The following is a 14,976-nucleotide window of genomic DNA, read 5'->3' as shown; positions in this document are numbered from 1 at the left end:
TGTGTACAACATCATACTGGGCCTCAAATAAAATGTGTGTTTGCACAAGGGAAAATTACAGGCACCCATCTGTTGCCGTTATAATGTTACATTATGGGTGTGACTCAGTCAAACTAATCAACATTTATCAAAAACAATTGATTCACAGGTGCATCAAGATAAAAATATAACAGTAATTGCCTGCAAATGTCAGTTGTCATTAGGGCTGTTGTTCTAGCCAAATTATGTTACGCATCTCCTTTAGGTACCTATGTAATACAAGCAAAACTATACAACACTGTTGTGCTAGTATTTTAATGAAAGGTACTTAAGTTTTTTAAAATCACTTGTTTTAGTGATTATAATTGCATCTGCAGAATTCAAGATGACCACGTGCACCATAAGCAGCGGGAAAGCGGGACAAACGACATACTGTAGACCCGAAGACTTTAAAATTGTAGATTTACCACAGCTGTAGTGAGCACAGGATGAAACGTTCCCACGAGCTTTCTGTCACACACACATATTTTATTCACCATTGTGAATTCAAATATATGTATGCGACTCTCTGGTTTATGTTAAAATTTGTATGATGCAAAACAAAATCTTTTTCACCTGGAGAAATGGACATGTAGATAACAGCTGAGCAAGAACATGCAAACAATCCCCTGTTCTGGTTCCAAAGCTCCACATTAATGTGGGGGGAAAGCTCAGTCCCTGTAGTCTGAGAGGCCCAGAAATTTGATTCCCTTGCGGTCTAGTTGATATGGAGCTGGTAGGTGGTGGGGTTTCGTTTGACGTCAGCCTGTGGGCTGCTTGTTGGTCTTAGACACGTAGATCCTTCCGTCGATGATTGATGAGCCTCTTTCACGCAGTGCAGCCAAATGTCAGTTGTTAACTGCTGTAAGAAAAATTCTGTGATTTCTGATAAGAAACCCAGATTTTCTGCAAGAATCCCTGGTTGCCATAGTTATCGAGTGACAGCATGAATGGAAAAAGGAAAGGAATTTTAAAAATGTAAGTAATTAAAGCATATAAAGGGTAATCGGCAGAAAACTTCCTACAGTATGTCGACCCATAGAACAACAGAAGACTAAAATAAAATAATTAAGTTGCAATATAAAATGTTAAGTTACATTAAGTTACTGAAATTACCTGCACAAACTGCATGTAACATGTATATAGTACATACAGAAATGCAATTTTTGTCATACAAAATATAATGCTTTGGACACATTTGATTTTGTTACAAACAGGTCCCTGTCAAAATAAGATAATCCCTTAGTAAATGTCCCATGGTGAAAGTTTACAATAATATGTTCACCTCCTATGCAATATATACTTTATAACAAAAGTTCACTAAAAACAAAAAGTAGTATATTTTGTCAATATATTTAAGAAAACAAGCATTACGTTCTTAATGAGATATACTCAGATTATATAACAACCAATAGAGTGATACCTTAAAATGCAATGAAACACCAGTGTCTGGAAAAAAAATCAACATTATCATCAGGATCATCATCACCTTCCTCATCATCATCATCATCATCATCATCATAACCATTATTAGCAGTAGTATTAGTAGTAACAGTATTAAGAATCCTCAAATTGATGTAAACTCCTGGCAACCGTTGTAATGATTTCACCAGAGTTCAACTCTTCCTGATCTTCCTGACCTTTTCCATTTCCCATTGTGCATCAGCTATGATATGTCTTGGTTCTTGGTCTTTCATGCCGCAAACTCCATGCATTCTACACTCCAGTGCTGATCCTGCTTTTGAATCTTCAGATTTTCTTTCCCTGCACACCAGCATTGGCAGCTGAAGGTTCAAAGGGCTTTGATATGACCATGTCAAAAACACCAGCTGTTCACCAAGAAATCACAGGTGAATCATACTTTCTAGCATATCTTTGGGCATGAGTCTTACATTTACCAGATGCTTTTATCTAATGCAACATATGCTTGTGAGAAATCAGGGTTAAGGGCTTTTCTTAAAAATCCAGCAAAGAAGTCACTCAACCAACTACAAGATTCAAACCCATGATCTGATCACAGGTAAAGCGTTTTAACAAGCCAAGTTACACGCCGCCCGCATTCAAACAAGTCCTTGTGAAAGGATGGAAGTGGTTTCCCTTTGTCATCTTTGGCACAGTTTGAAATATTTTCTTTGCCATTGTCACTGCCGCCAACATGGCCCTATACTGCTAGCGTCCAACATAAGCGGCACTTTTTGTCTGGCCTCTCTGCTAAGACCAGTTTCTCATGGATAACCCTGAGAGACAGCATAGCTCTTAGCTTTCCTGATGCACACTCACCTCTTTTCTGCAAGAAGGCACCCTATCCTGAAAAAGACATCATTCTATACAAATAGAGGATTTATGCTTCGGTCATTATTACACAAAATAATTACTGGAGAGGGCAACGTAATTTCGCACAAAGTACTGCACATTATGGACGAAAGGCTTTTTTTTTCAAAATTGTCATGAGATTTGAGTTTGTAGATGCTGCCAGCTCATTACAATCTTGAGGGGAGGAAAATAACTTTCTTATTGTATTTGGCTGCAAAACGAACTGTTTTGCAGTTGGATGTGAACATTAACTTCGAATGTGCTGTCGCAATGGAGTCCTATGGGAGGTAAACAAGCAAGCACACACAAGCACACACAAGCACACTCCACAGCCAGCGCTCAATTCACTCCAGATTAAATTAATGGGCTAGTGCACTAGGCGAGTCGGCAAAGAGCTGTCAGACTCGACATTATAGACATTGCGCTGCGGCAGGTGACCTCCAATACGCTGCCATGACAACCACGGGCATGTACGGGCTCACATTACTCTGGTCATAAACTAAGTTGATGTAAACATTGCTACACAAAAGGACAATGTGTTGACGGAACATTGTTTTTACACCTTCTTGTCATCGGAGCATCCCTTTGCTGTTCTTGCTGGGAAAATTATACTCCTCCTATATTGATATATATCTAATTGTCACTAGTGGTGACACTAGTGTAAAACACTTGCAGAATTTGGTATAATTGTGGTTCAAGTGTTGTATGGCATAGGGAATGAGGGGCAATACGTTGACTTTCAGAGTTAAAAGACTCTTAACGTGTTTGTTTCATCTGCTCATTTTGGTCATCTGCTTCTAAAAAAAGGGGTCACTTACTACTACTAACTATAAATATTGTCAGTTTTAAAATATTTTTTTGACTGGTCACTGCATCCAGTGAGCTGAGATGAAGTCTGGACTCCTTTGGTACAGTTTCTCTGAATCCTTGGGTACAGCTGGCTTGACTTTGTGTCGAATGAGCGGTTGCTAGAGGAGTCACATGAGGCACATTACCTGCATTGTGAGGGAGCGTCAGTTACGGCACTATGGCCATGTGGCGCGATTCCCTGAGGGTGATCCGGCTCACAGGGTCCTCACTGCTGAGGACCCAAGTGGCTGGACCAGGCCAAGGGGACGCCCACGTAATACCTGGCTGAGGCAGATGGATGGCCATTTCTGGAGGGTGGGACTGCACTGTATGGCTGCCTGGGGGATCGCTGGCCAGGATCCCGAGGAGTTTCGCCGTGTGGTTGGTGTAGCAACATGCTGCATCAGCGCATCCTCCCCAACCTGACCTGACCTGGAATACATAAAAATATTAATGCATTACGCTTATTTGGCAGATGGTTTCCTCAAAAGTAACATAAAAGTTAGAATCAGACATGCAGAATCAAAATCAGAAACACCCAGCTATTGACTGAATATAATTGTGTCTATAAATGGTGATAAGAATTGCTATAGTGAAACGGAGGTTTTTGGTGGCCAGTGAAGTTATTCAACAAAGTCAAGCAGTTAATAGCTAAATGTGCAAAATGAGGCCTTGTCAGACAATTTTACCAGGGGTGCACTTCCAACCCATACTAGTCAGATGAAAATGGTATTTGAACACCATCCATCCATCCATCCATCCATCCATTAATCCATCCATCCATACTAAGTTCAATAAATTTTAATTATATTGCAAAAGTATATTTGAGGGCGGCATGGTGGTGCAGTGGTTGGCACTGTTGCCTCACACCTGTGGGACCCGGGTTCGAGTCTCTGAGTTATACTGTATGTGTATGAAGTTTGCATGTTCTCCCCATGTCGTGAGGGGGTTTTCTCCGTGTACTCGTGTGTGAGTGAATGGTGTTTGACTGTGCCCTGTGATGGACTAGACCCTCCATCATTTAAGAGCGCCCAGAGGGATGTATCAGCTGGTTTTGGTCACTGGGGGGGTTACAAGCCCCCATAATTTACGGGCATGCCTGTAATGAACGACTTGTTGTGTGTTTTCACCTTGCAGCCCCCCGTGAGACAATGCTAGAGATGCCTATTCAAATATCTCATCACTGTTATATAAAATGCCCAAAGCAATTTGTTTATTGAAATAAATTAAAATATATAAATTGAAAATCATCTTCATTGTCATACAACTTCTCCTGGTTTGAGCTGTGATGGTAACATGATGAGGAAGTCACACCAAACCCCTCTTTCCAAGTCAACAGAATTGCTCTGGGTGTATCAAAGATGACTTTGGGGGGGGGGGCATTAAATCTTGCCACTAGGTCTGAGTGTGGAGTCTGTATGTTCTCTCTATGTTTATGTGAATTTCATTCCCATTCCTGGCTTCCTGTGTGAGCAGTCTGCATGCTGTCCTTGTGTTTGTGTGGGCTTTGATTCCCATCCCCGGCTGTGTGTGCAGTTTGCATGCCCTAACTGTGTTTGTGTGGGTTTGATTCCCATCCCTGCTTCTGTGTGTGCAGTTTGCATGCCCTAACTGTGTTCGTGTGGGTTTGAATCCCATCCCTGGTTCTGTGTGTGCAGTTTGCATGCCCTAACTGTGTTTGTTTGGGTTTGATTCCCATCCCTGATTCTGTGTGTGGAGTGTGCATGCTTTCCCTGTGTTTGTGTCCGTTTGATTCCCATTACTGGCTCTGTGTGTAAATTTTGCATGCTCTCCCTATGTTTGTGTAGGTTTGATTCCCATCTTTGGCTCTGTGTGTGGATTGTGCATTTTTGTGTTTGTGTGGGTTTTGATACCCATCCACAGCTATGTGCGCGCAGTCTGCATGCTCTCCCTGTGTTTGTGTGGGTTTGATTCCCATCCCTGGCTCTGTGTGTGCAGTTTACATGCTCTTCCTGTGTTTGTGTTCAGTCTGCATACTCTCCCTGTGTTTGGTTGGACTCCTATTTCCTGTTTGGTTGGTATTCTGCTACTATCTAAAAACACATCATTAGATGAACTGAGGTCTAAATTGTCTATAGTGTATACATTTGTGAGTTTGTTCCCTACAATGGGCTGACATCCTAACTATGGTACTCCCCTGCCTTGTTTGGTGTGCCCACTGGCACAGCTTGCTGGTTCAGCATACCTCTACACTGGACAAATGATTATTGAAGATGTATGGATCTTTTCATCAACTGCATCACATAATCAGTTAAGCACATGACATTTCATGTGTCTGTCACTAACTAGAGCTGAACCAGAAAACCTTTTACTTTTAAGTGCATTGCTTGAAATTAGAAGCAAAAACCAGTTGCAGTGATATATTTTGTGCACTATAGTCTCAAGGAATGTTTACATTTCATACCTTTCCGCCGCTAATTTGACTATGTTTGCTACCATTTGCACTCTATTGTTTACCATTTGCACGATTCCTTTTTTTTTGTCGATATGCCTCTTGCCTTGTCAGTCTGTCTTGTGTCTTGTTATCTGTCTTTTTATATAGAATGTCTATTCAAATTCAATCAAAATTTTGTAATCTAGATTAAATTTTCTAGTTCTAATTGGAGGGTACGCACACCAGTGAGTGAGAAACAGCATTCCGGTTCTCATGCATGTCTTGCACATAAAATGTGAATTGATATAAAATATCTTTGAATGATATCTACAGTAGTATTTTCTAGTATGGAACACATTTACATCAGTCATTGGTAACAATGGTACAGCATTACATTTTTCATAGTTATTTCTGTGTCTGCCAGACTATATATAGTATAATGTCTCCAAATCCCCTCTGTGGCCTCTAACAAAATCTGTTGTAAAGCAAAATGCATTGGTCTATATGTAATACTAATTTGTCATTCAAATACTGTTCATTTCATTTCTTTCCTGGTACGTTAGAAACAGCCAGGTACTGGTTAAACACAAATGACAGTATCAGGTCACTTGGATGTCATCTTGTACATGCTGTTCTTTTAATATTGTCCTGCCTACAGGGTTGAATGGACCACTGAGATCAAGTGGGTGGATGGAATATGAGTTAATGAGGATACAAGGGACTGCAACACTCAGTGAGGAGACATGCAACGCATAAACCTGAACATGGAGTACAGAAGTGTGTAGAGTGAATGTATTACACAATAAGCACATCAGTTACTGGTAAGAAACATTATTATTATTATTATTATTATTATTATTATTATTATTATTATTATTATTATTATTATCCATCCATCCATCCATTTTCCAAACCGCTTATCCTACTGGGTCGCGGGGGGTCTGGAGCCTATCCTAGAAGCAATTGGCACGAGGCAGGGAACAACCCAGGATGGGGGGCCAGCCCATCGCAGGGCACACTCACACACCATTCACTCACACATGCACACCTACGGGCAATTTAGCAACTCCAATTAGCCTCAGCATGTTTTTGGATTGTGGGGGGAAACCGGAGTACCCGGAGGAAACCCCACGACAACATGGTGAGAACATGCAAACTCCACACACATGTGACCCAGGCGGAGACTCGAACCCGGGTCCCAGAGGTATGAGGCAATTATTATTATTTTTTTTTATTATTATGATTTTTATTATTATTATTAATAATAATAATATTATACTTTTGCCAGGCAACGATCACCTTACTGTAAATATCAATAGTAATTTATGGAGTAGTAAGTTGATAGAAGTTTGTGTCACATACAAGTTCAGCGTTTTCCCATCTGGGTTGTATAGCTGCTAGGTAAACATCAAAAACCCATCTTCTTAAGTTTCTTACTTACACTAAACTTACACTAAAATCAGCAGATTGATAATATAATTTCTGAAGAATCCAGGAATGATCAACATTGATCTAAGAGTGTCAACACTGGGGGTATTACACTGCCACAGTTACACTCTATGTACTCCATAAATTTGAAGGGGCAGTGCCCAGCAATGTGGTAATAGGACAAAAGGATGAGCTTGCCCTTTGCAGAAGAACTTAAAGGAGTACAAGATGTCTAGTGGTTTAAAAACAGATACTCTTCACTTAATAACCAACCTGTTTAACGACACTCCAGACTTACGACCAGCTCTCTGACAAGTCAATATTTTACGCCGTGCACGAATTTTGGCCCTGGAAATAGCACTGTGGTGTCAAACAATTATGTAAATTAAAAGTTATCAAGTTTCAATTAGACCTTTTCATTATACAAAACAAATAAAAATGATTACCTGTAGTTACAGTATGCAACCCTAAGTAAGGAATATTAGAGTTGATTTCATCTGTTCAGTTTATTACACTATACAGTACACTACCGTATAAACATTTATAAACGTTCATCTTTAAAATTGTTATGTGGCGCAATAGATTGTTGTTACAGCACATAAAATAAGTATGCATTTGCGCTGTTATGTCGCTTATTGACCAATTCGCTTAACAAGCTAGTCGCTGGAACGAAACTCAGTCGTTAAATGAGCAGTACCTGTATATTAAAAGTGTTAAGACAAAAACAGGTGTTCTCCAAAGCATTCAGAATAAATCTACAATAAGGAGCATCTATTTGAATTCTGATGAACTAGTTTCATAAACAAATAAGCATTTTTCATTTATATTTACTTTGGAAAGAGAATTCATAAGTGTTTTCTATCATATTGTCTCAGTAGGGAGTGTAAATTCAGTATAAAATTATACATATAATTTTCCATGCGCGTTGATTCCTATGATGATTGATAAGCGTCTCTGGAGCCAGGCCTGGGGGGGGAGAGCTTTAAGGTGAGCAGCTGGTGGCCCCGCCTCCAACCATGGGGCCTGGCTAGTCAAAGCCCAAAGACAGAACATGGGTCCATCCTCCTGTGGGCTCACCACCTGCATGGGGAGCCGCAGGGTTGGGGTGCAATGTAGGCCAATGAGACTCTCTTGGTACATTTAATGTAACCTGTCTGGTGGGACAGGAGCTTGAGCTGGTGAGGGAGGTAGAGAAATACCAGCCAGATTGGGCTCATCTCAATGCATGGCACAGGATCTGGAACCAAATTCCTAGAGAGGAACTGGACTCTGTTCCACTCTGGAGTTCTCCTTGATGCATGTGTGTCTACTTACAGCATAGGCCTCAGGTTTGGCACCAGTTCATTGGAGTTCAGCCCGGGGAACAAGAAAGTCACTTTCTTTCGACTTTGTGTCGGGGGACGGGCTCTGAATGTTGTCTGTGCGTATCTGCCTGTTACGGCTCTGCGTCTGGCGGGGAGGGCATGTTCCATCTGGGGGTTGTTGTTTCTTTGTGTGTTTTTGCTGTATGGTTTACTATACTGTTGTATTAGGTCAAATGGTAGGTCATTGTAAATGCTGAGACTTGATCGCTGGAAGGGGGTAGGAGCTCCTTTTGTTGGTTAAATATTATTTTGTTTAGAGGAAGCTAGGAGGAGTATTTTCTTTACTTTTATTCTTTGTTTTCTGTGTAGGTTTAAGTTAGACTTGTGGCGGGTGGAGTTAGCATTTGGGTTTTGTTCATTGTTTTAGCTGCACCTACCTCTGGAGAGATGATTGATGGTTTGTTACGGGTATAAGAGTCAGACTGAAATATTTAAAGCACATTATGATGGGCAATCCATAAAGTCAAATGTTATATGTCAGCCTCCGGTGTCTCCTGTACCGTGTTGATAGCCCTAGTGGTGTGCTCGAGGCCTGCCTCATAACAGTGCTGAACAGCAGTTCAGGGTATCTAACCTTCTTGGAGACCTTTGATGGGGTGCTGGAAGGTGCTCTCTTATTGAACTACTGTGCTAATCACACTTTGTCCATAAAAAAACGCCATGTTTGAACATAACAGTGTTCATAAGTGTAACTGGCACCAACACCTTAGGCCACAGCTCAATGATCGATTTTGTCGTTACATCGTTGGACCTTTGTCAGCATGCATTGGGCACTGGGATGAAAACAGGTCCTGAGCTCTCAACTGAACATCACCTGGTGGTGAGTTGGATCTGATGACGGGGAAGAGTGCTGGGTGTGTGGGGAGCACCTGGAGGAGACGCTTGTCTGTGAGATCTTCAGTTCACACCTCTGGCAGAACTTATCTTGCAGAGAAGGAGGCTGAGGACATTGAGCCTGAATGGGTCATGTTCCAGGATGCCATTGCTTAGACCACAAGATTGCTGGTAATTGTAGTGGTGGCAATCCCCAAATCCGGTAGTGGTCAACAGCAGTAAAGGGAGCTGTCAGGCTGAAGAAGGAGGTATTCCAAGCTTTGTTAGTTACTGGAACTCCTGAAGCAGCTGACAGGTCAAGCAGAATGCAGCTTTAGTAGTTGCTGAACCAAAAACTGTCGGAGGAGTTCAGTGAGTCCATGGTAAATGACTTTCGGTTGGCCTCAAAAAGATTCTGGCAAACTCTTAGGCAATTTAGGACAAGAAGGCAGGGCTATACCCATGCCATTTACAGCAGTTGATCTCAAATAGGGATACAGTCAGGCTGTGAAAGGAGCACTTAGAAGCCCACTGATATACCTTCCTTGGTGGAAGTAGAGCTGGAAGACTCAGACAAGGATTACCTATCACTAGGGATAAAATCACTGAAATAGTCCAAAAACTCTTTAGTGGCAAGGCTATGAGGGGATGAGATTCATTCAGAGTTCTTAACAGCTTTTGATGTTGTTGGGGCTGCCTTGAATGACACATCTTTTCAACATTGTGTGGAGGTTGGGGACAGTGCCTTTGGATTGGCAGACTGGGGTGGTGGTCCCAGAAAGAAGACCCGAGGATATGTTCCAACTTCAGCGGGTCCACACTCCTCAGTCACCCTGGGAAGGTCTATGCAAGGGTACTGAACAAGAGGGTCCATTAGTTGGTTGAACCTCAGATTCAGGAGGATCAATATGGATTCCATCCAGGTCATGGAACTCTGGACCAACTCTTTACCCACACAATGATACTGGAGGATTTATGGAAGTTCTCCCAACCAGTCTTCATGTGTTTTGTGGACTTAAAAGGAAGGCATACAACCATGTTTCTAGGGGGGTCCTGTGGGCAGTCCATTGTTATGGGCCATTAGGTCCCTGCATAAACGGAGCCAGAGTTTGGTTTGCGTCGCCAGCAGTAAGTACAACTCATTCCCGGTGGGTCTTGGATTCCACCAGGACTGCCCTTTGTCACTGATTATGTTCATTATTTTTATGGACAGAATTTCTATGTACAGCTGAAGGGTAGTAGAGGTCTGGTTCAGTGACCTCAGGATCATTTCATTGCTTTATACTGATGACATGGTCCTGTTCGCTTCGTTAGACTGTGACCTGTAGCAAAGTGTGAAGTGGCCAAGATGACAATCAGCACCTCCAAAGGGCATGGTTCTCAACTAGAAAAGGGTATATTGCCCTCTCCTGGTGGGTGATGAGTTACTGCATCAAGTGATGGACTTTAAGTGTCTTAGGGTCTTGTTCACAAGTAAGGGAAGAAGGGAACAGGTGATTGACAGGCAGATCAGTGCAGCATTGGCAGTAATGCAGATGCTATACCGTTCTGTCATGGTAAAGCCAGAACTGAGCCAGAAGGCAAAGCTATCGATTTACTGGTCGACTTGACCTCTGCAATGAAAGGACCCAGTTGAGGTGGTTCGGTCATCTATTTAGGATGCCTCCTGGATGCCTGCTTGGGGAGGTGTTTTGGGTATGCCCAACCAGGAGGAGAGGGGGGCAGTCCTAGGACATGCTGCAAGGATGTCTCTCAGCTCACCTGGGAACGCCTTGGTATTTCCCCAGAGGAGCTGGAATAGATGGCTGGAGCGAGGAAGGTCTGGGCATCCCTGCTTAGACTGCTGCCCCAACGAGCTGGCTCTGGACAAGCGGCAAATGACGGATGGATGGGTTTTCTGAGCATGTAAAGGTAGAGAGAGGGACAAAAGACTTTTCAGAACATGAATAAATGTTTATTTATTGTAAAATGCTATAATTACCTTAATACTATGCAGGCTGATGTTATCAAACTATTTTTGTACAGCTTAAAAGTGTACAAGCCCATGCTATAATACTCTGTGGATGAAGTTCTAAAGCAATGGAGCAGTCAGATAACGTACCATCACATGTATTCCAGAAATAAGCCTTTCTTTTTGAAGCCTTTCCTTCAGGGGAACGTATGCTGGTCCTTTTGTGCTTGTTCTGCTCCTCCACCTGAGACCGGACAGCCTCGCCACAGCCTGGGTGTCCCCCAGCCCGCTTCCCATTTCTTCACTACATTTCAAAATATTCAGTGTTACACCAGGAGTGGCTTTTCTATATTATTTTGTATAACATAGATTGACTTTTTAATCGCTATACCTGTGCTTTCAAAAAATGTCTGGTATGATGAGTTGCTTTTCATTTTATCACCTCACCATAAAATTTTGTATTTTCCCATTTCTGCCTATAAAGCTGGTAAATCAGCAGATAGGTTAATAGCGGATTTTTTGTGCTTTTATGAATTACATAATTTTTTTCTCACACTGGCTTAAGATGATTATTATAGAATACATTATTTGCTTTAAGAAACATTTTTTATGCATAAATATTTTGCTAAGAAAGGTGGCAGTCTGTCACAGGCCTAACACCACACCTCCTAAATACTGTGTTCCTGTTACTGTTGGCCGCAGATGGGTGATGCCATCAGTGGTGAGATTAGGTAAGGTGCTAACTACTGCTTGGCGTCTGCGTGTGGAGCTTGTGCTTCAGACGGAAAAGGCTGAACGTCCAAAGGGCCAGACTAGACTGGAGACCATTATGACAAAGTCTTGATTATGAACTCAAACACAGGCTTCGCATGGTTCCGGGGGCCCAAAGTCACATTTCGAAAACATGGTTAATTTTCCGGTGACTTTTAGCCTATTTTTTACGTGAAGAAAGTAGAAGACATCACGCTTCCCTAACTTCTGGAATTTGACAGCAATCAGTTTCTCCATAACATTGCATTTCCTTGGAACACACAGCAATTACTTTAACGTTTTGGTTCAAGTCAATTTTCTTAATATACATAAAAAATGTTTTACATATATTTAACATAAAAAGGCACAGACATTAATGTCCAGACATATTTATATGTAAATAATCTTAATCTAGAGTCACAGCAGGTCAGAGTTAAAGAAAACATAATCAGATCTTGTGCATGGTACATGGTTTTCAACATTGCCAGGTTCCTGCCTGTCAGTTTCCGCTGGAAAGTGTCTCAGTACTTACAGGACATGACTGCTGACTAAAAGGTATGCAGCTGAGGTAACTCACAAGGACTCAAGTGCTGGGCCAGAATGGATATCAATCACGACAGAGTGGGGGATGTAAACAAGGTCAGGCAATTAGCAAACAGGATCCAAGAATCAGAACTACTCCGAAAAACAGATTAACAGTCAGAAGCAATATAACAAATCTGCTACTCAAATTGTAGAAACAAACCATAGAACTGACAGATCAAAGCCAGACTAAGAGAACAGGCTGCCAACTGAAAAAAAGACATCTGACTGGGATGGAAGACATTAAGCAGAATGAGCTTGAAGACACTGATTGCAGTTTTGTGTTTATTCATTATTGTACCATCTTAAGAAGGGTTTGACCATGAAAATGAACCACACCTGCAAAACGCAAATGCTGAATTCTGGACCAGTTAATCCCATTTTTAATTGTAAAGTTTTTTATTATTATTTATCATTTTAAGAAGGTATACTCTATAATTATTACACAAAAACACTGAAACTGGCTGTCAGATAAAGCCATTACTACTATAAAAACCAAGAGTTGATGAACAATCAGTTGTGTAATGGTTTAAAAGCCAATTAACTATGTCCATTCTAAAGACATAATCAATAACACAGTTTAGGGATCAGTAGTGAACTTTTGTGTCCATAGCATATAAAATATTGTGCAAAATTTGTAGGCAGTCATAGAAAATAATGTTTAAATAATCTTCATCTTGGTGCAATACTTTGCCATTATGTCTATCAAAGGGTATTAGCTTAGCCATATAAAAACTTCTCCTAAAGCCACCCCAGCATTTGCAGCGACCATCCAATACATCCATGTGTATTTTTGACTCGCCCACTAGCACACTTCTTATGGCTAATCAATACCTCATTGACTTTTAAAACTATTTAAATTAATAAATTAAGTGAGGTGGTGGTGAAATGTAAGGAATACATGGAATGGCTGGGGTGCCCCTGAGGAGAAGTTTGGGAACTGAAGCGGTGTTCATCTAGCCATCCAACAACATACCAGTAGCTTTTTAGAAAACAGAAGAAATTATTGCTAAATTTTATTTTTAGTGTTCCTATTAATATGCATATTTTCTTATATTAAATTGTTTGTTCTGGGTAAATATACATTTACTACCCAGATAAATACATTTCCTTTAACTGCCTAAGACCTTTGCACAGTACTGTGCATAAATGATGTACCCAGCTCTTCATTTCAGAACCACAGTCATGTACTGTACTGTCCATACAGTCCATAAGATGGATATTTTATTCCTTTGTTGCTTCACTTTAATTGTTTGCTAATGTGCTTCACTTAAGGCTGCTGCTTCATTTCTGCTACTTACAGTTACAGCTGCAGCAGAATGCTGTCATTTCGTTAGTGTGCATCCATCCAAGAGTCTGGGCAACAGGCGAGTTTACCTGGGATTACATACCTTAATTTTCTTTATACTTAATATATTCACAATATTACATAATATCATTATACATAAAATATCTATAATTGAACTGAACTGAATATGGACTTGCATATGGAGATTTACATATTATCCAAAGCACATTACATGCATGCATACATACATATATTGCATTAGAGTTTTTTTGTTATCTATAATGCTTTAGTATACCACAATGTCTCGCATTGCTTTTGGCTGCTTCCACATCCGCAATGTCAAACTGCAGTTACCTTAGCAACGAGAACACCATAGTGAGAACGAGGCTGTCTGATGAGAGGCAAGCACTTCATATAAACCCAAGGACGTATAAACATACAAACCATGTCGAAAAAGGAAAAAATAAGTTAATCCTCTGCAGGTTTGGTTTAGTTTTTCTCCCTTTAATACCTATGTGTCTTAAATCATATGTATTAAGGATACAATTACAGACCATGTCAGCTCTTGAAACGGGCGTTAACCGAAACGGTGAGTCAAACCCTCATGACCTCCAGTATGTATGAATAGTGTTGACGATTTCATACAAACAGTGCATGTCAAGGTCCCACGGCCAGCAGGGCTCGATGCCCTGTGTGTCATGACAAATTACTCGCATGACCATCATTAAAGGTATCTGCCATTTGTTTTTACATCTCCCAACGACGAGTCCTGGCCATCTAACACCCCGAAAATACAATCCTAATGTAGGTATAGATCCTATGTAAAGATCACAGCTCTGTTTGCAGATAGAAAGTTGTTCCTTGATAGCAGTGAGGAAAGCTCTCCCGCCACACATGAGCTGAAACCCCCCGCAAAGCTCTCTCAGCAAGCTTGACCTCAGAACCATGAAACAAGGCCTCGCTTGTAAAATGTAGTGCAGCTGTTCTCTTGTCTGCTACACAGTCACTCCACAGCCCGTCGGGTACCAGGGGACTTAAGCCTGAACATAGCAGTGAGCATCCAAACCTAACAAATCAAAACGCCGGCTGCATCCCTCCGGGCACCCTGCTGAAGAGTGTATGGAATCTACCTGGCAAGAATAGAAACTTTATGTACCATCCAAATAACCCACACACAATTTGAAAAGCATTTCCAGGTAGAGGTTCCTGACCATAAATATTTCTA

General features: G+C 41.2%; 1 long non-coding RNA gene across 1 annotated transcript; it reads right to left on the bottom strand.

Moving 5' to 3' along the window:
• Window positions 1-1,045: 1,045 nt before the first annotated feature.
• Window positions 1,046-14,225, bottom strand: LOC125745459 (uncharacterized). Its single transcript, XR_007398678.1, has 4 exons — window positions 14,106-14,225; window positions 11,282-11,435; window positions 10,942-11,077; window positions 1,046-3,612 (listed from the first exon to the last, which is right to left on the bottom strand). It is a non-coding gene; the product is annotated as an uncharacterized LOC125745459 (long non-coding RNA).
• Window positions 14,226-14,976: the final 751 nt, after the last annotated feature.

This window comes from Brienomyrus brachyistius, chromosome 6, assembly GCF_023856365.1.
Source record: "Brienomyrus brachyistius isolate T26 chromosome 6, BBRACH_0.4, whole genome shotgun sequence".
Classification (NCBI taxonomy): domain Eukaryota; kingdom Metazoa; phylum Chordata; class Actinopteri; order Osteoglossiformes; family Mormyridae; genus Brienomyrus; species Brienomyrus brachyistius.
This window is presented reverse-complemented; position numbering and strand designations above follow the sequence as displayed.